General features: G+C 39.8%; 2 non-coding genes and 1 pseudogene across 2 annotated transcripts; all 3 read left to right on the top strand.

The window, feature by feature from the left end:
- Positions 1-20,924: 20,924 nt before the first annotated feature.
- Positions 20,925-21,062, top strand: LOC128644676 (uncharacterized; annotated as a pseudogene).
- Positions 21,063-22,067: 1,005 nt separating this feature from the next.
- Positions 22,068-22,231, top strand: LOC128644667 (U1 spliceosomal RNA). The gene has a single exon (XR_008400028.1). It is a non-coding gene; the product is annotated as a U1 spliceosomal RNA (small nuclear RNA).
- Positions 22,232-22,635: 404 nt separating this feature from the next.
- LOC128644680 (U1 spliceosomal RNA) lies at positions 22,636-22,798 on the top strand. The gene has a single exon (XR_008400040.1). It is a non-coding gene; the product is annotated as a U1 spliceosomal RNA (small nuclear RNA).
- The last annotated feature ends 2,125 nt before the right edge of the window (positions 22,799-24,923 follow it).

Genomic DNA, 24,923 nt, shown 5'->3' on the forward strand with positions numbered 1-24,923 from the left:
CAAACACTAGGATTTGCCATCACTTTAAGAAAAAAGTAATATGCAGTGTGAAAATTAATTTAGACAGAGTTTGCTTGTCAACACATTTAACATTTGTTTTTGGTGGATTATCGGTATACTTTTGTGTATGGTATCATTGATTTAAAGAGATGTAAAACTACTAAAAGGACCACTCAATGCAGTACAGTTGCATAATTAACAAGTGCATAATAAAAAGACAAGGCAATAACACGTATTCTGAATTTTAAATAAACAATCGATTTTTTTTATCCCATTTTGCCGGCCCCCTGTATCATGTGACAGACATCAGCCAATCATAGACTAGTATACGTATACCCTGTGAGCTTGTGCACATGCTCAGTAGGATCTTTTTCCCCAGAAAGTGTGAAAATATAAAAAGACTGTGCAAAATGTGATAATGGATTTTTTTTTTTTTTTTTTTTTTTTGAAACAGCTTTATTGTAAGATAGAAAGTGAGGTTACAAATGGTTGGAGACGCAGCTCCAGATCGCCAGATACAACAACAGCTGTTTATTTTTAAGGATAAAGTCGAAATGCAAGGTGCCTACCGGCACAAAGTGGCAGGTCCTCCCAGAGTGTCCATTCAGAGTGTTCTGCGATATCAAATTTTGGTTAAAAAGTCTGTGATAGAGTCCTGTTGTAGGATCGCAAGAAACTGGGAGGTAACTGCCAAGGGGTATTGCCCTGAATATCCTTTTTTTGGAAATTAAGAATTTAAATACAAAACAATTTACATGAACAGGGGTTGAACGCCCCCGCTCCGCCCGCGCACAGAACATAAGTGTGATGGGAGTGAGACGTTTTTAGATCCCCTGCTAGCTTATTATGCAGAAGTAGTATATGGGAGATGACCTGACTGATTTTTGGGGGGGCTAACTAACTGGGGCCCTTGTGTTTATTTTCGATGTAAGTGTTCCAAAGTTGGGAGAGTTCCGCGTAGGAGTCCATTTTGTCATTTTTGAGGAAGTAGTATTCCTCCAGTTCTAGTATTTCCGTAACTTTTGTGATCCACATGTTCATAGAAGGGGCCTCCCTACTCTTCCAGTTCTTAGCTATCAATACTTTAACCCCATTGGTCATGATGTTGAGAAGGTGTAAGTAAGGTTTATATTTAAGTGTTGAGGGGGGCTTGTGTAATAACCATATGAGGGGGTCAATCGGGAATTGAGTTGTCAATATAGTCTCCATTTCGGAGATAGCTTTTCTCCAAAAATTCTGAATGCTGTTGCACCACCACCACATATGGGCGGTGTCACTGTTAACATGGCCACAGCGCCAACATTTGTTGCTGTGGATGGGGAAAAGACGGTGTAGCTTCCTCGGGGTTAGGTACCATCTATGCAAGAGTTTAAAATTAACTTCTTGAATTGAGGATGAGATAGAAGATTTTTTTGTGCCCTGGAACATTAGTCTACTCGTGTGGGGTAATATGATGACTCCCAGGTCCTTCTCCCAACTTTCAAGGTAAGGGGGGATATGGCCTGGGGGGGGTGTGAGTCAGGATCTTGTATATAATCGAAAGTGTATGTCGTAAGGGGGGTTCTTGGGTGCAAAGGGATTCGAAAGAGGTCAGGGGTCTGGTCATATTTCTATATCCCTGGTGTTTGGTGATAAAGTGGGTTACCTGTGCGTAGGTAAACCAGTCTTCAAAACATGCAAGGCCTTTTGTTACCAAGTCGTTTCGTGAGAGGAGGGTTTCGTTGCTAGTTAGGTCGTGTATTGTAAGATCTCTGTTTGTGGCTTCTGTGGTGGTTTGTGTGGTGTATGGTCTAGTGATAAACTCTCCATTTTCTATCAGAGAGGTCAAGGGTGAAGGGATTGACGAGATGAAGTGAGATGTATTGATTGTGTGTTCCCAGACCTGAAAGGTTTCCTGGATTATTGGGTTGGATGAGCTGATGGACTTGAATAAGCGAGGACTGCTCCATCACAGCCTTCCTAAGTGAGGTTTATCCATCGATAGGTGTTCTAGTGTGACCCACCTTTTGTGGTTGTAGTGGATATTCCAGTCTACTATACGTTGTAAAAAGATCGCCTGGCGGTAGGCGGCAAGGTCGGGGACCCCCAGCCCCCCTTGTGTTTTGGAAGTCAACATGGTTTGTCTACTAATTCTTGGCGGTCTGCGACGCCAGATGAAGTCGCTGAATGCTCTCTGAAGGGATGGGAGGTATGTCTTGGGGAGTGGGATCGGTAGTGTCTGGAGGAGATATAAAATACGTGGGAATATATTCATTTTAATGGTTTCGATGCGTCCTAGCCAGGTTAATTTCTTGGAGCCCCATGAGGAGAGGTCTCGTATTATATTGTGCTTGATGGGGGTGTAATTAAGGTGAAATAGGTCGTCGTGCAAAGAGGTCAGCTGGATTCCCAAGTACTTTAGGGAATGAGTGCACCAGGTGAAGGGGGAAACCGCTCGTGTGGCTTCCAGGGAAGGGCCTTTCATGTTGACATTTAAAATTTCTGATTTGGACATATTGATAACGAAGTTAGATAGGAGTTTAAAGGTTGCAAATTCGCTAAGAAGATGGGGTATCGAATGTTCAGGGTTAGTGAGAGTAAGGAGCATGTCATCGGCGAATAGTGACACGACATATCTGTGGTTTTTTATGTTGATACCTGTTATCTGAGGGTTCTGCCTAATCTTAATTGCTAAAGCTTCTATGACGCAGGCAAATAAGAGGGGGGATAAGGGGCAGCCTTGGCGTGTGCCGTTGTTAATAGGGAATGGGGGGGATAGAGTCCCATTAACTAACAATCTAGCCGTGGGGCAAGAGTATAAAGAAAAGATCCTAGTGAGGGTCTTCGCGCCAAGTCCCATGTGGGTCAATGTGGCCCGCATGAAGTCCCAGGCAACACGGTCAAAGGCCTTCTCTGCGTCGGTGGATAATACCACAGAGGGAATGTTTTTAGTTCTAGCGTAGTGAATCAAATTTAAGGCCCTGACCGTGTTGTCTTTAGCCTCCCTTCCAGGTACGAACCCGACCTGATCCAGATGGATCAGGTCTGGGAGGACATCGTTCATTCTGTGTGCCAATATGCGAGCAAATATCTTTACATCAGTATTCAGCAACGATATTGGCCGATAGCTACTGGGTAGGTCTTGGGGTTTATTTGGTTTGGGGATTAAAATTATGTGGGCTTCCAGTGCGGAAGAGGGGAATGATTTGCTTTCGTCTATGGATTGAAAATATTTCAACATGTGGGGAATAAGAATATCTTGGAAGGTTGAGTAATATTTGTTGCTAAAGCCATCTGGGCCTGGCGCTTTTCCGTTGGGCAGGTGCTTCAAGGCTAGTTTAAGTTCGGACAGGGAAATGGGGTTTTCTAGCTTTTCCTTCTGCTGGTCATTTATTTGTGGTATATGTAGTTTGTTAAGATATCCTTCTATTAATTGTGCCCTGGTGGGGATTTGGGATGGGTTTCCGGTGTCGGTGGGATGTATGTTATATAATTTCTGAAAGAAGAATTTGAAGGCTTTAGAGATGTTATAAGTGGAGAATTGGGGGTTACCTATGTTATCCTTAATCTGCATGATGTATTTTTGGTGTGTTTTTTGCTTGAGGTATCTCGCTAATAATCTGCCAGACTTATTTCTACCTTCGTAGTTTTTTTGTTGAGTGAGTAAAGCTTGCCTTTTATGTGTCTGTCTGAGTGCCGTAATTTCGTCTAGCAGGTTTCTATCGGAAGGGGATTTCTTGTGTCGGGATTCCAAGTGAAGTATTTGTGATATCAGGGAGGTTGTGTACTCTCTCTTGGATTTATTCATGTGTGCCTTAAGGGCTATCAAATTCCCCCTTATAACGCTCTTATGCGCCTCCCAGAGAGTGTGGACGTGAGTCTCAGGTTGAGAGTTATGTGTGAAGTACTCTGTGAGGGATTCTGTCAGTTTGGAGATCACCCCCGGATCTGTCAGTAAGTGTTCATCGAGTCTCCAAAGGAAGTCTCTTATGGATTTAGAAGGCCATGTCATTGAGCATACTATGGAGGCGTGGTCGGACCATGTGATTGGGGATATCGAGGCCGAATTGAATAGAGATAAGCCCCCCACATCCGCAAACACATAGTCAATTCTGGTGTAAACGCCATGTGGATATGAGAAGTAGGTATAATCTTTAGTCTGCGGGTGTAAGGTCCGCCATACGTCTTGGGCCACAATTTTCTCTAAATGTGATTTAACCTTGGAGATCCTCGATAGTGGTGTGGAGGAGTGAAGTGTTGAGCAGTCTAACTTAGGGTTGAGCGCAGTGTTCAGGTCTCCACATATTATGAGTGTGCCCTTCTGGTGATCTAAAACTAGGTTTTTGATTTTTTTCATGAAGGAGTGTTGTGCGGTGTTGGGGGCATATATTGAGACCAGTGTAATAGGTCTCCCATATAACAGGCCATTTAGAAGAAGGTATCTGCCCTCTCTATCTCTGATCGTTTGTATTGACGTGAAGGGTATATTTTTCCTAAGTAAGATCCCCACCCCATTTTTCTTGTTACTACAATGTGATGCCCAGAAGCATCTGCCAAAGGTGCGTGTGAAGGTGGAGGGTTCTTTCCCTTTGCGGAAATGGGTTTCCTGTAGGAACACAAGATCTGCCCCAAGTCTGTGGAAGTCTTTAGAGGCTATCGACCTCTTGGAAGGTATGTTCAGGCCTTTTGCATTGATAGAGTATATAGTTATGTCATTGCTAGCATGGGGTCTAGTCTTTAGATTAGCCATTATCTATGTTCTGGGGTGGAGTTGTATATTGTGTGACTAGTAGGGTTTCTATTTGTTGTTTTAGGGAAATGAGTATCTGTGCGCGGGGCGGACCGGGGGGGCCCAAGCACGGCCTAATCAACTGGCCATGCAGTTTTGATGTAGCTTTAAACAAAACATACAAATTCTGAAAACGAAAAACATTTAACAAAAGAACAAGAGTTATTGAGAGAACCAACAATAACATGTGTTAGGGAATAGGGGGTGTCACATCCCAACTGACACTTGACTCATCAAAAAGAATTTTGGGTAATTGTGGGCAAACTTTAGGAGAGGGTTTAATTCAAAGGGTAGAAGAGAGGAATTACCCTAGGGTCTACGGGCTGGGTCGCCTACAGATATAGCGGTCCGTGTATAAGGGTAGGTATATGATCATGCCTTGGGTGGCAGGGTTCAAGAAGAGGGGGCGGACCGCTGAGACTCTCAGGTTATATTAGTGCGATTTTAGCGGATCTGGTTACAGGCCCTGGAGGGCCGGGACATAAAGGTGAAAGATGAATTTACCTCTGGTTATAAAACTTGGGGGGAGGGGCGTGGGTTCATATCGAATCTAGCCAGTGCTTAGCTTTGAAGGCTGGCGTGAGGAAAGTTAGTAACTTATATTGTAGGGGAAGGGAGGAAATGCATTTAAAACAAATTCTTTTACAGTAACGGTTCAACATTACACAATAACCACCCTCCAGCAAGTATTTCTTACATTACAGTAACCCCACATTTCAATGCATAAGAAGATGTCATAACAATTGCAATTCACATGCCATGAGAAGGTTATGTAGGTAGTAGGCAGGTAGCTAGGAAGGGGAGGCATGGGAGGGGGGGGGGAAAGGGAGGGGGGAAGGAGTGAAGTCAAGACCATTTTTAAGAGCAATAAAAAACATAGCAGTTACAAAACGAGTGAGCAACATTTAAAGCCAGTCCAGCATCTATCCCAGGTCCCAACCCCCCACCAGAGCGTACAACTGTGCCATATTATACTTATCATGTCCTGAGAGAAAGATTCTGTGACTTCTGTGCTCGCATTTCTGCATAGCAGTCAGGCGCCCACGGGCGCGGCTGATGAAGGGGGCCTAGGATGGTAGTGGGTCCAGTTTTTTCTTTTTGTTGGCTTGGGACCACTGTGGTCTTTGCGGCTTGGGGTCTGCTTGGCTGCTTGTGGAGGGTGGATCTGAGTCTTTAGGGTTTGGTTGAGGGAATTGGATGTTAAGACCTTTTGAGAAAGCATCCAAGTCTTCGGTATCTTTGTAGATGTGTGTTTTTCCATCATGCTGGACTATGAGGCTGAATGGGAACCCCCATCTATATTTCACTCGCCTTTCTTGTAGAACTTGGGTAATATATCGTATTCCTCTTCTTCTTTCAATTGTTGCCGGGCTAATATCCTGGAATATTTGAATACTATAAGTCTGGAACTTGATCTCCTTCTGCAGGCGTACTTGTCTCCAAATCTCCTCCTTCTCTAAGTAATGAGCAAATTTAACAATAATGTCCCTAGGAGGATTAGGTGGTTTTGGAACTGGTCTCAGCGCTCTATGTGCGCGTTCCATTGATGTTTCAGTAAGTTTAAGGGCTGGGGCAATGTATTCAAACAATTGTAGCAGGTAAGACACAAGGCAGTCCTGAGTTGCTTCTTCAGGGACTCCTCTTATCCTCAGATTGCTTCTGCGACCTCTGTTGTCGAGGTCTTCTACTTTAAGTTGGAGTGCTTGCAACGTGAGGTCCTGTCTGATCAATTGGTGGTTAGCGTTGGACATCATGGTATCTAAGGTGTCTTGACCCTCTTCCAGACATTCTATTCTAGCCCCAAGTTCTCCAATGTTCTTTTTTAAGGAAGACATCTCCGTTTTAATGAAAGATTTTAGATCTGCAAGGTCAGATTTTGAGGGGAGCTGTGAGATAGTCTGCTGTATCAGATTGAGCTGCTGTGAGTGTGAAGCAGGGTCCTGATCTTGTAATATGGGTGTATCAGCCATCAGGAGTTCCTTAACAGTATCAGGTGCTTCAATTTCTTGTTTGTGGAAGAATGAGGACATAGTAGCAGTGGCGGGGATGGAGGCCTTTTTGTCTGCTTTCAGCTTCTGCCTAGACACCATTAGTGTAGTGGGCTATCCATTTACTTTCTGTGGCATGTATTGGGATTTGGGCTGTCAGGTGATGGAACGTCTGTGCGGGACGATTACAGGGCAATCCGGGACCTTCCGCGACCACTAACTTGGCCTGTGTTTATATGTGGCAATGGGTTGGTGTACAGGCCTAAAGGATCATTCCCCCTAATTGCCGTGATTCGAACTATGGGCCCGGGTCCTGAAGGCGTAGCTATACTGGTGTGGTGTTAGAGGCCTTATACGACTTTGTACCTGTGTGCTGATGGGACCGGTGAGGACGATCGCTGCCGGATGAATGAGCGCAGGCTGCCGTTAGTCGGTTAGGAGAGGCGCCACGTGGGTGACGTGCGGGCGTGCGACTGTTCGCGGGGATCCGCTCGATTGTTCTGCCCCGGGCCTATCTCCGTTACTCCGTGCACCTCGATGCGGCAGATCCACTCAGACAGGTAGGTCGCGGGGTCCCCCGGCCTGAGATCACCAGGCGGGTAATCGCCGGAGTAGGCCTGTAGTGCGGAAGAGTCTCTCTTCTCCTTAAGGTATGTCTAGGGTGCGGCAACAACTCAGACTATGTGCCCTTCGGTTAGAGGTGATATATTCGTTATTTAGACCCTCATCTGCCCCTTAGATCACCATATTAGAGCCAGTGAGTGGGAATGTGTAACGGAGCTGTGTCAAAGTGCGGCCATGTTCCTGCACGGCTGCGCTCCGCCCCCGTGATAATGGAATTTAATTGGAAAGTGTTTTAAAACTGCTGCTGTTTCTCAATCCTAAAAGTTTATTTTGACTTGAGTGTCCCTTTAAGCATTCAAATAGAGCAAGAGACAGATTATCTAAACCCTATGTTCCAATTCTTACCCCAGGCACTATTTTTTTTTTTTTTAAATGTTTTTTATTGAGGACAGTATAAAAAAGCATGGTAACAACATAATTGTAATATACAACGAATATTCACATTATGCTTGATAATTTACATTATGCATAGTAATAATCCTCTTTTTTCCGTCTGAGAAGGGCTGCTTCACATTACCCCTCAACCTGTCTTCGGCATATGACCCTCATTTTGAAGGTATGGAATGTCTTTCCGTGGGATGACTTGTGCTATAGACAGTGTAACTCCATATCTGTAGGATTCCTCACAGTTATGTTTGTATGTAAGTGGCTTTTCCGGCTTTTGGTGTTGCGTTTTCAGGTGGGCCCCCACACTCCTCTGCATTGAGACAGCTTGTGCCGATATTTTCTGCTGATTTGCCCGATTATCTCCCAGTATACATGTCCCTTGTTCTGCGCTCATCACGCCAGGCTCTGCCTGGGCTAGTATAGGCTTTTCTGACAGCTCCGTATTTTTCCTCACTGCCTGTATCGATTTCTTTTGAGATCACAGATGCGGCTCTGTGCTATGCGGGCCTCCGTGCATATTGACAAGTGGTTGATTACACGGTGAACCGTGCGGCTCCTTTAATATGGGCTTGCAGTCGAAGCCCGTATGTTCATCACAGGGCTGTACTTCCAGTGAGTTTATCGTGTGTGCTGTGGTGTTATTCTCCAAATTTAAACGCTGCAGCAAGTAATCATACGGTGCGTTCTCAATTAGCTTGTGCATGAGGATGTCAAATTTTGTAAAAAGTTCGTCAGGTAGCACCAAGCAGCTCTCTTCCGCCATGTTTGTTGCGCTGAGTAAAGTTTTCTGATCCTTGCTGCAATAATCTTAATTCAGTTTGGCAGTCTAGAGCCGTAGATTATCTCAAGGGCTTCTTAGTGAGAGATGTTGAAGAGATTCAGTAAGTCAGTTATCCTGACAGCACTGATAACCCGGCTCTTCCCGGGGGGGAGGTGGATACCTAGTAGCAGGCCGCCGCCTTAGGCCTTAATGTTCCGATCTGAGGCCCCAGTGTCCTGCAACAGCTGAGAAAATAAAAAATAGGGTCACAATTAGCAGGACTGTGACACCAGAGTAAGATGTAAAGTTATTGCTGCTGAGGGTTAATAATCGGCGGATTATCAAAGATTATGCTGGAGCTTTCAGAGTGTGCGTCCTATCCAGTACGCTGCACGGACACGCCCCCGGCACTATTTTTTTAATATAGTTATCTGTTAAAGAACCATAAACAACTTGAAATGGCAAGACTTTCTAAACAGATTAATACATTGTTTGCTGCAATTGTTTTTTTCTTAAGTGGCCAGACCCCCTCACGCCATTTTCCTTATTTCTGTAGCCAATCCAGAAGTCTTACTGGAGTAGACAAGGCTTGCCACTTTCATTATGTTAGTAACATTTTTTGAAACTGAAACCATAGAATTTTGTATTTCAATCTCAAAATGTTTCATGTTTCTTTAATGCTCATAGAGAAATGACTAAAGAATGAAAATGTCTTGTAGTACAAGTTGTGCCCTTATTTGTGTGTGTTGTTTATGTATAGAACATTTTGGGATAGAGTAGCCTTTACTGTTGGGCTGCAAATGGTTTATGGTATTTTTATGTATTACTTGTTTAATAACAAATGAGGGAAGTTTAGTGGAGAAAAAACTTAAAGGGACACTGAACCCAAATTTTTTCTTTTGTGATTTAGATAGAGCATTACATTTTAAGCAACTTTCTAATTTACTCATATTATCAAATTTCTTTATTGTCTTGGTATCTTTATTTGAAATGCAAGAATGTAAGTTTAGATGCCGGCCCATTTTTGGTGAACAACCTGGGTTGTCCTTGCTGATTGTTGAATAAATTCATCCACCAATAAAAAAGTGCTGTCCAGAGTACTAAACCAAGAAAAAAGCTTAGATGCCTTCTTTTTCAAATAAATATAGCAAGAGAACAAAGAAAAATTGATAATAGGAGTGAATTAGAAAGTTAATTAAAATTGCATGCTCTATCTGAATCACGAAAGAAACATTTGGGTTCAGTGTCCCTTTAAGTTTCATGACTAAGTTTAAATTTTCACTATAACATGGAAAAGCAGTGACAATCTTTACTTCAGCTCTTTCTTAAAGGTGCACTAAAGTCAAATTTAAAGGGGCAGGAAACTTCAAATATTTATTTTATGATTCAGATAGAGCAACTTTAAACAATTTTCCAATTTACTTATATTATCTAATTTGCTTTGTTCTATTGATAAACTTTGTTTAAAACATACCTAGTAGACTTAGGAGCAGCAAAGTACATCCGGGAGCTAGCTGCTGATTGGTGGCTGCACATATATGCCCCTTGTGATTGGCTCACCCGATTTGTTCAGCTATCTTGTAGTAATACATTGCTGCTCCTTTCAACAAAGGATATGAAGAGAGTAAAGCAAATTTGATAATAGAAGTAAATTGGAAGCTGTTTAAAATCATATGCTCTAAATGAATCATGAAAAAAAAAATCATGTCCCTTTTAAACTTTCATTAGTCACATAGAGTATACAGTTTTAAGAGACTCCTACAGCTTATTTCCATACGGAGCATGTGCACATTGTGTGTGTGTGTATATAAATATATATATAAATATATATATATATATATATATATATATATGAACAGCAGATATTGGGATACTCTTTAAAAATAATGAGTTCGCTATTAAAGGCATAGATGAGATTATACCAGGGCGACTTATGGGAGTATCTGTAGAATACAGGGGAAGTAAAATCCACATGATAAATGTATATGCAGCCCCAGAAGTTCACGCCTTTGAGACTATTTGTTGCAGGAAGAACCAATGTAATTGGGGCAGGAGATCTAAACTGCATATATGACAAAGTGATACACAGGACAATAAAACATTGGACAAAAGCTCTACTACTCTCATGAAACTAATGAAAGACCTGTCTCTAACAGATGCTTTTAGAAAGATACACCCAGATGCAGAAGGGTACACTTGGAGCAATAATACAGGGAGCAGAAAGTCACGGATTGACTATATACTTGTTTCAAAGAAGATAAATGTAGAGAAATCAGACTTGAAATTAGCATGGTTCACAGATCACAGGAAACTGCATGCTGTAATCAAAGTGCCACTGACAGTAAAAAAAAGGCATAGGGAAAATAAATAACACTGTGTTACTCAACCCCCAAATACAGGAAAAATACAGAAAACAATATGAAAAATGGAAGACACTTCAGGATGACTTCAGCAGTAAAAGTGAGTGGTGGGAAGAAATAAAAAAGAGAACGAAAATCTTTTTCACTCAGCAATGTAAATGGATAACAAGCAGTGCAAAAAAAAGCCAGTGAAAGCTTCGCAAACTTCAAGGTTTATATAACCTACAACAAGCTGGCTGGGATGTGGGCAAGGAAATTGAGGAATATAAATTAAAAGTGGCAACACTGGAGAAGGAAAAGGCAAAAAAGATCATTTTTCAAAGTAGGATCAAGACCCTGGAGGAAGATGAAAAATGTACAAGTTTCTTTTTTGAGAGAGTTGGGAAAAAGAAAACACTGTTCACAAAAATGGAAAGTTCAGATGGGATTCTGGTAGAGGACACAAGTGAGATGCTTGAGGTAACTAGACTGTACTATGAGAACTTATACAAGCCTCAATACACATCAGACACAGATATAGAGGACTTTTGTGCAGCGATCCAAAATGAGTTAGACAAAGAACAACAACAGAATCTAGAAGAACCTAATTCAATTAAAGAAATGGAATTAGCTATTGGACAGCTGCACTGTAAGAAAAGCCCGGGTACTGACGGACTATCAATAGAATTCTATTCTGTCTTTTGGGAACTATTAAAAGAAGATTTAAAAGATATATATCGGGAAGCGCGGGAAAGAGGATTGTTAACAAAAACAATGTATGAGGGCCAGATTGTACTAATCTACAAAAACAAGGGTTGTAAACACCAGTTAAAAAATTGGAGGCCAATAACTTTACTGAACACTGACTATAAAATCCTGACAAAAGTAATTTTTAACCGCATCCAGCAGGTAATCAAAATGGTTACACACCCAGATCAGACATGCAGAAAAACAATAAAGGTTACCTTTTAGTGGGACAAATTGCAGCCGCAGGGTTTGTGCAAGTAAAAAATGATATCTTTATTGTAAGATCATAGACAGGGTGTCAAACAGACTCAGGGGTACATTGAAACAATGATCGGAACAGCCAATAGAATGCGAGCTCAATCTGATTGGCTGATTGGATCAGCCAATCGGATTGAACTTGATTCTGATTGGCTGATTCCATCAGCCAATCAGAATATTCCTACCTTAATTCCGATTGGCTGATAGAATCCTATCAGCCAATCGGAATTCGAGGGATGCCATCTTGGATGACGTCCCTTAAAGGAACCGTCATTCGTCGGGAGACAACGGAAGCTTCAAGATGGACCCGCTCCGCACCGGATGGAAGAAGATCGAAGATGCCGCTTGGAGAAGATGTTTGCCGGTCCGGATGTCCTCTTCTTGCCGGATAGGAGGAAGACTTTGGAGCCTCTTCTGGACCTCTTCAGCACCGGATGCCAGGACGGATCGGTGATACCTGGATGGTGAAGACAAGGTAGGAAGATCTTCAGGGGCTTAGTGTTAGGTTTATTTAAGGGGGGTTTGGGTTAGATTAGGGGTATGTGGGTGGTGGGTTGTAATGTTGGGGGGGTATTGTATGTTTTTTTTTACAGGCAAAAGAGCTGATTTTCTTGGGGCATGCCCCGCAAAGGGCCCTGTTCAGGGCTGGTAAGGTAAAAGAGCTTTTACATTTATTAATTTAGAATAGGTTAGGGAATTTTTTATTTTGGGGGTCTTTGTTATTTTATTAGGGGGCTTAGAGTAGGTGTAATTAGTTTAAAATAGTTGTAATATTTTTCTAATGTTGGTAAATATTTTTTTATTTTTTGTAACTTAGTTCTTTTTTATTTTTTGTACTTTAGTTAGTTTATGTAATTGTAGTTATTTGTAGCAATTGTATTTAATTTATTTATTGATAGTGTAGTGTTAGGTTAATTGTAGGTAATTGTAGGTAGTTTATTTAATTAATTTATTGATAGGGTAGTGTTAGGTTTAATTATAACTTAGGTTAGGATTTATTTTACAGGTAAATTTGTTATTATTTTAACTAGGTAACTATTAAATAGTTCTTAACTATTTAATAGCTATTGTACCTGGTTAAAATAATTACAAAGTTGCCTGTAAAATAAATATTAATCCTAAAATAGCTACAATATAATTATAATTTATATTGTAGCTATATTAGGATGTATTTTACAGGTAAGTATTTAGCTTTAAATAGGAATAATTTATTTAATAAGAGTTAATTAATTTCGTTAGATTTAAATTATATTTAAGTTAGGGGGGTGTTAGTGTTAGGGTTAGACTTAGCTTTAGGGGTTAATCCATTTATTATAGTAGCGATGAGCTCCGGTCGTCAGATTAGGGGTTAATAATTGAAGGTAGGTGTCGGCGATGTTAGGGAGGGCAGATTAGGGGTTAATACTATTTATGATAGGGTTAGTGAGGCGGGTTAGGGGTTAATACATTTATTATAGTAGCGGTGCGGTCCGCTCGGCAGATTAGGGGTTAATAAGTGTAGGCAGGTGTCGGCGACGTTGAGGGGGGCAGATTAGGGGTTAATAAATATAATATAGGGGTCAGCGGTGTTAGGGGCAGCAGATTAGGGGTACATAAGGATAACGTAGGTGGCGGCGCTTTGCGGTCGGCAGATTAGGGGTTAATTAGTGTAGGCAGGTGTCGGCGACGTTGAGGGGGGCAGATTAGGGGTTAATAAATATAATACAGGGGTCGGCGGGGTTAGGGGCAGCAGATTAGGGGTACATAAGTATAACGTAGTTGGCGGTCGGCAGATTAGGGGTTAAAAAATTTTAATCGAGTGGCGGCGATGTGGGGGGACCTCGGTTTAGGGGTACATAGGTAGTTTATGGGTGTTAGTGTACTTTAGGGTACAGTAGTTAAGAGCTTTATGAACCGGCGTTAGCCCAGAAAGCTCTTAACTCCTGCTATTTTCCTGCGGCTTAAGTTTTGTCGTTAGAGCTCTAACGCTCACTTCAGAAACGACTCTAAATACCAGCGTTAGAAAGATCCCATTGAAAAGATAGGATACGCAATTGACGTAAGGGGATCTGCGGTATGGAAAAGTTGCGGCTGAAAAGTGAGCGTTAGACCCTTTAATCACTGACTCCAAATACCGGCGGTAGCCTAAAACCAGCGTTAGGAGCCTCTAACGCTGGTTTTCACGGCTACCGCCGAACTCTAAATCTAGGCCTAAGTGATTTAGAGGAATTGTGTCTCTAGTCCATAAGAGTGCGCTAATAGTGTAAATATCCTATATTTAGGATTTTTAGTGAAAACAATTATGTGTGATTGATAGTGTAAATTTCCTATGTGAAGAATTTTTAGTGAAAATATTTGTGTAAATGTAGCTGACTTCTTAATTAGAATATGTAAAAAACTGTAAACAACAATAATAAATTACTTTAGATAGTGAAATTAAATCAACATAAAATTTATTTAAAAAATATTGCTAAAAAGTTATCCTCATGCTTGGTAATTACCACTAGATGTCAAAATTTCTCTGGGACGTCTCCCAGATGTAATGTGAATATTCAAATGAACATATAGAGACCCTATATGTGCAAAACTGCTGCATAAAAAATTATGGTCATAGAAAACAAAATAGAGACAAAAACTCATTTTAAAAAAACTGATGCAAACATTCAAAAAGTTGCCATTTAGATATATGGAAACAGAATATCCCATTAGGTCAATTTCTCCGCATAAAAAAGAATTGCTCAAGACCTTTTGACTTTGAAGAACAGGCAGAAAAGTTAGAAAACAAATTTCTAGCCAGAGGGTATAAATCTGAAACCACAAAAAAGGCACTGAATAAAGCTAAAAATACAAATAGGGATGGTTTACTCACATATAAAGAAAAATTACCCAAAAATACAGAAAAAATCAAAATACCATTTATAACAGAGTACCATGCAGACCATAATATCATCAAAAAAATCATTACAAAATATTGGTATATAATAAGGGAAGATGAAATCTTGGGAGATAAAATTTCAGAAAACCAAAAATTTATCTTCAAAAAAGCGAGTAATTTAAAATCAATTCTGGCCCCCAGTGATCTTAAACAACCAAGGATAGGCCAAAAAATACAGAAAGATCTAATGGGTAAAAGTATAAGAGGTTTCTTCCCATGTTACTCATGTAAGGCCTGCAATCACAGTAAAAAAATAACTAATTTAAAAATAAATAATTCAGAAGAAATTTTTCAAATAAAAGAGATTATTAGATGCACAACAAAAAATGTAATATATATCCTAAAGTGTTCGTGCAATTTATTTTACTTTGGGGAAACCAAAAGAATGTTAAAAGATCGAATTAGGGAGCATCTGAACAATATAAAAAATGGAATGGACAACACTTACCTTTACAAACATTTTAAGAATGTACACAAAGGGAACAACAAAGACCTGACATATTGGGGTATAAAAAAAGTACAAAGACACTGGAGAGGAGGGAATATGGAGAAAAAGTTGTTGATAAAAGAAGCTGAGTTGATATATCAATATAATACCCTTTCCCCATTAGGTTTAAATTCTGAACTAGATCTGTCCCCATTCCTCTTTGAGTTATAAAATTCTAAATAGAAAATCAATAAACATATCTCATATATAGTATGAAATAAACCTTTTCTATATACACATAATTTTAGACATTGTTACATACATATTAAAGTATGAAACGTATAAGTAGAAATTGTTGTCTATAATTTTAAGTTAACTTATAGATTGGGGCATAAATAACTGGAGGTAATATACTAACAACAAGGATATATTAATTATGGGAACTTAAAAATAACTATTGGAACTAAGAATATAACCATTAATCACACTAACAAAAGAAGGTAATTTAATTTCATCCAGTCACTAATCACACACAAGTCTGACTAAGTTTTTGTATATATTAACAATGATAACCAATAAGTATCTTGTAAGGCTTTTTAAGAGAAGACAATATGTAGCATTACAGCTACATAATAAAACTATGTTTCCTATAATAGGAAATATCATAGAACAGTACAATGATACATAAGTAACGATTATACAGTGATACACATCAATACCACCTTAAAGAAATAAATCCTAAATAAAAAAAGAAAATTCCAAATTAAAGAAAAAATGGAAATATTGAATTTCTGATTCTTTATAATTAATGTGGATCCAAATTACCTGTTAAGTACACAAAGAATTATAAAACAACTAAGTTAAACTACTCCTTTATGAGGAAACACCAGGAACAACAATGAAGTAACCATGGAAAGATCAAATAATCCACCTTTACACACAATCAAGAAACAACCAATAAGGATCAAGCAGGACATTTAAAAAGAGAGAAGCTACTAGTCACCAGCATCTTGATAAAGCTCTGAGAAGAGCGAAACGCGTCAAGCTGTGTGACCTTTTTTTATCCATGAACTTACATTCAAATCATATCTGATATATAGATTATTAAAATAACCCGGGTTATCATTTCTTTACATTTCCATCCCACCAACCATTTGGGGAATTGCAAAAGATCTTCACTATCAACTGCGTGCATAAGCACTAAGTGCAGTTGTAATTCTCAACCAAGGAATACAAAGTGACAGTACATGTAACAGCGATCTCACTGCCATTGAAAGACGACCTCCCACGAAGGAGTGTGACGTCAGACGCCGAGGACAGACAACGGAGTAAGAGAACAGCATGGAGAAGCAGTAAGCGGCCAGAGTAGTGCGGTCTCCCATAACAGTAAGAACTGTAAGTAAAACTAAACTGATACGAACTGGGACACTCTAGATTGGAAAGGTGAACGTAGAGTAATCCTTACCTCTTTGAAGGTTATAATAAGTCGTTTGATTTACCGCGTGCACAGCACTAAGAGCGGTATATGATCGTTTAACTGTTTTGGATCACACACTGAAAAAGCTCCAAGCAAGAGTGTTTGCAACAGCTAGATCTTGGCCTTGCTTTCGGGCATGCATAGTTACTTCTTTGCTTCTCTTGCCGCATGCATAGCACTAAGAGCGGTACTCAGTAAATTATAAGCAGCAAATTATAAAAATCTGCTTTGAGCTTATCAATCCTCAATATAAAATACGAATAGACATTTGGAGTCCTTTCTTGAGATTTTAAAATGGACTTTTTTTAAATTTGATCCTGTGTTTAATAATTTTTTATGCAGCAGTTTTGCACATATAGGGTCTCTATATTTTCATTTGAATATTCACATTACATCTGGGAGACGTCCCAGAAAAATTTTGACATCTAGTGGTAATTACCAAGCATGAGGATAACTTTTTAGCAATATTTTTTAAATAAATTTTATGTTGATTTAATTTCACTATCTAAAGTCATTTATTATTGTTGTTTACAGTTTTTTACATATTCTAATTAAGAAGTCAGCTACTTAGCATTTACACAAATATTTTCACTAAAAATTCTTCACATAGGAAATTTACACTATCAATCACACATAATTGTTTTCACTAAAAATCCTAAATATAGGTTATTTACACTATTAGCACACTCTTATGGACTAGAGACACAATTCCTCTAAATCACTTAGGCCTAGATTTAGAGTTTGGCGTTAGCCGTGAAAACCAGCGTTAGAGGCTCCTAACGCTGGTTTTAGGCTACCGCCGGTATTTGGAGTCACTCAAAATAGGGTCTAACGCTCACTTTCCAGCCGCGACTTTTCCATACCGCAGATCCCCTTACGTAAATTGCGTATCCTATCTTTTCAATGGGATCTTTCTAACTCCGGTATTTAGAGTCGTTTCTGAAGTGAGCGTTACACATCTAACGACAAAACTCCAGCCGCAGAAAAAAGTCAGTAGTTAAGAGCTTTCTGGGCTAACGCCGGTTTATAAAGCTCTTAACTACTGTACTCTAAAGTACACTAACACCCATAAACTACCTATGTACCCCTAAACCGAGGTCCCCCCACATCGCCGACACTCAAAAATTTTTTTTAACCCCTAATCTGCCGACCGCAAAGCGCCTCCACCTACGTTATCCTTATGTACCCCTAATCTGCTGCCCCTAACACCGCCGACCCCTATATTATATTTATTAACCCCTAATCTGCCCCCCACAACGTCGCATCCACCTGCCTACACTTATTAACCCCTAATCTGCCGACCGGACCTGAGCGCTACTATAATAAAGTTATTAACCCCTAATCCGCCTCACTAACCCTATCATAAATAGTATTAACCCCTAATCTGCCCTCCCTAACATCGCCGACACCTAACTTCAATTATTAACCCCTAATCTGCCGACCGAATCTCGCCGCTATTCTAATAAATGTATTAACCCCTAAAGCTAAGTCTAACCCTAATACTAACACCCCCCTAAGTTAAATATAATTTAAATCTAACGAAATTAATTAACTCTTATTAAATAAATTATTCCTATTTAAAGCTAAATACTTACCTGTAAAATAAATCCTAATATAGCTACAATATAAATTATAATTATATTATAGCTATTTTAGGATTTATATTTATTTTACAGGTAACTTTGTATTTATTTTAACCAGGTACAATAGCTATTAAATAGTTAAGAACTATTTAATAGCTAAAATAGTTAAAATAATTACAAATTTACCTGTAAAAGAAATCCTAACCTAAGTTACAAATAAACCTAACACTAGACTATCAATAAATTAATTAAATGAACTACCTACAATTACCTACAATTAACCTAACACTACACTATCAATAAATTAATTAAATACAATTGTTACAAATAAATACAATTAAATAAACTAGCTTATGTACAAAAAATAAAAAAGAACTAAGTTACAAAAAATAAAAAAATATTTACAAACATAAGAAAAATATTACAACAATTTTAAACTAATTACACCTACTCTAAGCCCCCTAATAAAATAACAAAGCCTCCCAAAATAAAAAAATGCCCTACCCTATTCTAAATTACTAAAGTTCAAAGCTCTTTTACCTTACCAGCCCTGAACAGGGCCCTTTGCGGGGCATGCCCCAAGAAATTCAGCTCTTTTGCCTGTAAAAAAAAAACATACAATACCCCCCCCCCCAACATTACAACCCACCACCCACATACCCCTAATCTAACCCAAACCCCCCTTAAATAAACCTAACACTAAGCCCCTGAAGATCATCCTACCTTGTCTTCACCATACCAGGTTCACCGATCGGTCCAGAAGAGCTCCTCCGATGTCCTGATCCAAGCCCAAGCGGGGGGCTGAAGAGGTCCATGATCTGGCTGAAGTCTTCATCCAAGCGGGCCAGAAGAGGTCTTCCATCCGATTGAAGTCTTCATCCAAGCGGCATCCATCCGGAGCGAAGCGGCAGCATCCTGAAGACCTCCACCGCGGAACATCCATCCTGGCCGACGACTGAACGACGAATGACGGTTCCTTTAAATGACGTCATCCAAGATGGCGTCCCTCGAATTCCGATTGGCTGATAGGATTCTATCAGCCAATCGGAATTAAGGTAGGAATATTCTGATTGGCTGATGGAATCAGCCAATCAGAATCAAGTTCAATCCGATTGGCTGATCCGATCAGCCAATCAGATTGAGCTCGCATTCTATTGGCTGTTTAGCCAATTTAATTAGATCAGACTTAGACATCAAAGGGGTACCTGCTCCGGGTAACAACATGGAGCAGATTAAACTGAGTCTGTATATGGATGATATATCAATTTTTTGCCGTTCTAATTTTTCTATTGCCAAAGTTTTCTATAATACTAATTTGTTTTCTCTTGCAGCAGCGTCTAAAATTAATCCAGACAAGAGTGAAGTAATGTATATTAATTGGAAAGAACATATTTCTGGGTATGGTCTTAAGGTTAAGGAGGACACAATGAAGATTTTAGGGTTTCACTTTGGTAATAATATGGTATCTAAAAATTGGAATGAAAGAGCTGGTTTGGCTTTTAGGAAATTAGATAGATGGAGATCTCGTCAGCTTATCTTTACAGGCAAGATTTTATTAGTAAAGTGTGAGCTAATGAGTGTTTTATTGTATTTAGCTAGAGTTTTCCTATAACTCGCTTATGTTTATTGAGTATTTAAAGGGTCATGTTCCGTTTTATTTGGGGCAGCAATCTTGAATATGTAAAAAGAACCACTTTGTGCCATCCTTATCGTTTGGGAGGGAAAAATGCCCCTGATCTGGAAAGTAACTTTGCTGCAATTTTTCTAGAATTTACCCTTAAAATGTATAATAATAACAATTGTAAGGATTCCTATTTTGTTCATCTGTGGTTAGGTTTTTTTATTTCCAGAAGATGGCAGTTGAAATATGATAACACTAGGCCTCATGCAGAAACGTTGCCTTGGTGGTTTTCAAAATTCAAAGTTTGGGTTACTAAAAGTGATATTTATTCTTTGCCTTTTGATAGTTTACAAAGGAAAAGTATTGAGCATAAATTCAGTAATTTTGTTATGGTTAAACCAGTGAATCTTGAAGTAGAAGATTTAACAACTTTATGGAAAATTGTTAACCACTCAGTTTTAAGGAATAGCCATAAGGATTTACTGTGGAAATCAATTTACAACGTTTTGCCCTTAAGGAAGCTTTTGTACCAGAAGAATATAGGTCGTAATGATAAATGTGTTAGGCCCAATTGCAATAAGGAAGAGACTTCTTTTCACACTCTTTGGGAATGTTATTTTGCTCAGAGGGTGTGGAGAGCCAGTGTGCAGTGGTTGCAAACAGTGGGGGTTAACCATTTCTCCTATAGGATGATTTTGTTTGGGTTAAATGATCAGCAATTGCCCAAATCCCAGTGGTTGCTTTTCTGGCAAATTACAGCTTGTATAAAGGATGCTATGTTACAAGCTAGAATGAAACTTAATAATGATAATGTTTATTTCTCTAGTAAAGAGATATTACAGAAAGCCAGGGGTATATATAACTTATATTATGCAAAAATAATGTAAGAATTGTATTTTTGATTTTCTTGTACTAATATTTGTTTTTTTGACACATTTTTTTTTGTTATAATTGTAAGTGACAAGATTATTGTTTTTTGACTTCGTATTGTAAATGTCTGAATTATAAATAAATATATTTTTCTAAAAAAAAAAAAAAAAAAGTGGTTCTCCCAGGGTGAGACTCATCCATTGCACTCCGGTTGTGTTGACCCTTGCGATTTCCCCAAATGTGGGAGACTCGACTGCATAATTTGTGGTAGTGGGGGACTGCGTTCGCGCTTTCCCCTGATTATTCTTTGTAAATAATAGATTTCTTAGCCTGACATGCTTTCATTCTCTGCAAACCTGGCCACGTGCTTTTAAAGGACCAGTCAACACAGTAGATTTGCATAATCCACAAATGCAAGATAACAAGACAATGCAATAGCACTTATTCTGAACTTCAAAAGAGTAGATTTTTTTTTCTGACAATTTTAAAAGTTATGTCTTTTTCCACTCCCCCTGTACCATGTGACAGCCATCAGCCATTCACAAATGCATACATGTACCATGTGACAGCCATCAGCCATTCACAAATGCATACATGTACCATGTGACAGCCATCAGCCATACACACTTATTCTTGCACATGCTCAGTAGGAGCTGGTGACTCAAAAAGTTTAAATATAAAAAGAATGTGCACATTTTGTTAATGGAAGTAAATTGGAAAGTTGTTTAAAATGGCATGCTCTATCTGAATAATGAAAGTTTAATTTTGATTGAGTTTCCCTTTAAGTCTTGTATTATGTCCATATTATTGGAATGAGGATCGCTCTTTCACCCTGTTCAGATGCCTGGGATGCAGAAAATGTATTATTCGGAAAGTGCTTGATAACAAATGCTAAGTTGCTTAAATGCCATCTGTGCCACCGGAGTGCTCAACCTGATGTTGTGCAGCTATAATGGCAGTGATACTCTGCAAAATGTCTGTTCGGCTCAGTTCTTTTGCATGCAATTAAGACGGGTGAAAATGCTTGTGAACTAACAGTAGACTGGCAGGCTACCTTTGTGACATCATCACATGCAAATATGTTTGCTGCAATGTATCCTGGGAGTGCTGCTTCTTGAATGCACGGTTTAATGAAAGTTTTTTATTTTCATAGTGAAAGATTTTGAGGGCTTGCCTATTTAGCCAGGAGGAGGCATTGGAATGAAATTTGTCTCTCTGGTCAGCGGAACGGCGAGGAACGGAAGCTCCCTTATGTTAAGCAAGTAGCGCTGGAGCAGCGACCCGCTCGATTGACGCTACAACTCATACTTACCTGGCAGGGGAGATACCATGATCATGAAGGTGGTTCTCCCAGGGTGAGGCTCATCCATTGCACTCCGGTTGTGTTGACCCTTGCGATTTCCCCAAATGTGGGAGACTCGACTGCATAATTTGTGGTAGTGGGGGACTGCGTTCGCGCTTTCCCCTGATTATTCATAGTAAATGATAGATTTCTTAGCCTGATATCGTTTCAGTCTCTGCATCTCTGTGGTCCTGGCCACGTGCTCAGGTCGGCTCAGTTCTTTTGCATGCAATCAGACAGGTGAAAATGCTTGTGAACTGACAGCAGACTGGCAGGTTGCATTTGTGACATCATCACATGCAAATATGTTTGCTGCAATGTATCCTGGGAGTGCTGCTTCTTGAATGCACGGTTTAATGAAAGTTTTTTATTTTCATAGTGAAAGATTTTGAGGGCTTGCCTATTTAGCCAGGAGGAGGCATTGGAATGAAATTTGTCTCTCTGGTCAGCGGAGCGCCGAGGAACGGAAGCTCCCTTATGTTAAGCAAGTAGCGCTGGAGCAGCGACCCGCTCGATTGACGCTACAACTCATACTTACCTGGCAGGGGAGATACCATGATCATGAAGGTGGTTCTCCCAGGGTGAGGCTCATCCATTGCACTCCGGTTGGGTTGACCCCTGCGATTTCCCCAAATGCGGGAACTTGACTGCATAATTTGTGGTAGTGGGGGACTGCGTTCGCGCTTTCCCCTGATTATTCATAGTAAATGATAGATTTCTCCAACATAGGTGTGTCCGGTCCACGGCGTCATCCTTACTTGTGGGATATTCTCTTCCCCAACAGGAAATGGCAAAGAGCCCAGCAAAGCTGGTCACATGATCCCTCCTAGGCTCCGCCTACCCCAGTCATTCTCTTTGCCGTTGTACAGGCAACATCTCCACGGAGATGGCTTAGAGTTTTTTAGTGTTTAACTGTAGTTTTTCATTATTCAATCAAGAGTTTGTTATTTTCAAATAGTGCTGGTACGTACTATTTACTCAGAAACAGAAAAGAGATGAAGAGTTCTGTTTGTATGAGGAAAATGATTTTAGCAACCGTAACTAAAATCCATGGCTGTTCCACACAGGACTGTTGAGAGCAATTAACTTCAGTTGGGGGAACAGTGTGCAGTCTCTTGCTGCTTGAGGTATGACACATTCTAACAAGACGATGTAATGCTGGAAGCTGTCATTTTCCCTATGGGATCCGGTAAGCCATGTTTATTACGATCGTAAATAAGGGCTTCACAAGGGCTTATTTAGACTGTAGACTTTTTTGGGCTAAATCGATTCATTATTAACACATATTTAGCCTTGAGGAATCATTTTATCTGGGTATTTTGATATAATAATATCGGCAGGCACTGTATTAGACACCTTATTTCTTAGGGGCTTTCCCAAAGCATAAGCAGAGTCTCATTTTCGCGCCGGTGTGGCGCACTTGTTTTTGAGAGGCATGGCATGCAGTCGCATGTGAGAGGAGCTCTGATACTTAGAAAAGACTTCTGAAGGCGTCATTTGGTATCGTATTCCCCTTTGGGTTTGGTTGGGTCTCAGCAAAGCAGATACCAGGGACTGTAAAGGGGTTAAAGCTTAAAACGGCTCCGGTTCCGTTATTTTAAGGGTTAAAGCTTCCAAATTTGGTGTGCAATATTTTTAAGGCTTTATGACACTGTGGTGAAAATTTGGTGAATTTTGAACAATTCCTTCATGTTTTTTCGCAATTGCAGTAATAAAGTGTGTTCAGTTTAAAATTTAAAGTGACAGTAACGGTTTTATTTTAAAAACGTTTTTTGTACTTTCTTATCAAGTTTATGCCTGTTTAACATGTCTGAACTACCAGATAGACTGTGTTCTGAATGTGGGGAAGCCAGAATTCCTATTCATTTAAATAAATGTGATTTATGTGATAATGACAATGATGCCCAAGATGATTCCTCAAGTGAGGGGAGTAAGCATGGTACTGCATCATTCCCTCCTTCGTCTACACGAGTCTTGCCCACTCAGGAGGCCCCTAGTACATCTAGCGCGCCAATACTCCTTACTATGCAACAATTAACGGCTGTAATGGATAATTCTGTCAAAAACATTTTAGCCAAAATGAACCCTTGTCAGCGTAAGCGTGGCTGCTCTGTTTTAGTTACTGAAGAGCATGACGACGCTGATATTAATATCTCTGAAGGGCCCCTAACCCAATCTGAGGGAGCCAGGGAGGTTTTGTCTGAGGGAGAAATTACTGATTTAGGGAACATTTCTCAGCAGGCTGAATCTGATGTGATTACATTTAAATTTAAGTTGGAACATCTCCGCATTTTGCTTAAGGAGGTATTATCCACTCTGGATGATTGTGAAAATTTGGTCATCCCAGAGAAACTATGTAAAATGGACAAGTTCCTAGAGGTGCCGGGGCTCCCAGAAGCTTTTCCTATACCCAAGCGGGTGGCGGACATTGTTAATAAAGAATGGGAAAGGCCCGGTATTCCTTTCGTCCCTCCCCCCATATTTAAAAAATTGTTTCCTATGGTCGACCCCAGAAAGGACTTATGGCAGTCAGTCCCCAAGGTCGAGGGAGCGGTTTCTACTTTAAACAAACGCACCACGATACCCATAGAGGATAGTTGTGCTTTCAAAGATCCTATGGATAAAAAATTAGAAGGTTTGCTCAAAAAGATGTTTGTTCAGCAGGGTTACCTTCTACAACCCATTTCATGCATTGTCCCTGTCACTACAGCCGCATATTTCTGGTTTGATGAACTGATAAAGGTGCTCGATAGTGATTCTCCTCCTTATGAGGAGATTATGGACAGAATCAATGCTCTCAAATTGGCTAATGCTTTCA

Source organism: Bombina bombina, unplaced genomic scaffold, assembly GCF_027579735.1.
Source record: "Bombina bombina isolate aBomBom1 unplaced genomic scaffold, aBomBom1.pri scaffold_1392, whole genome shotgun sequence".
Taxonomy (NCBI): domain Eukaryota; kingdom Metazoa; phylum Chordata; class Amphibia; order Anura; family Bombinatoridae; genus Bombina; species Bombina bombina.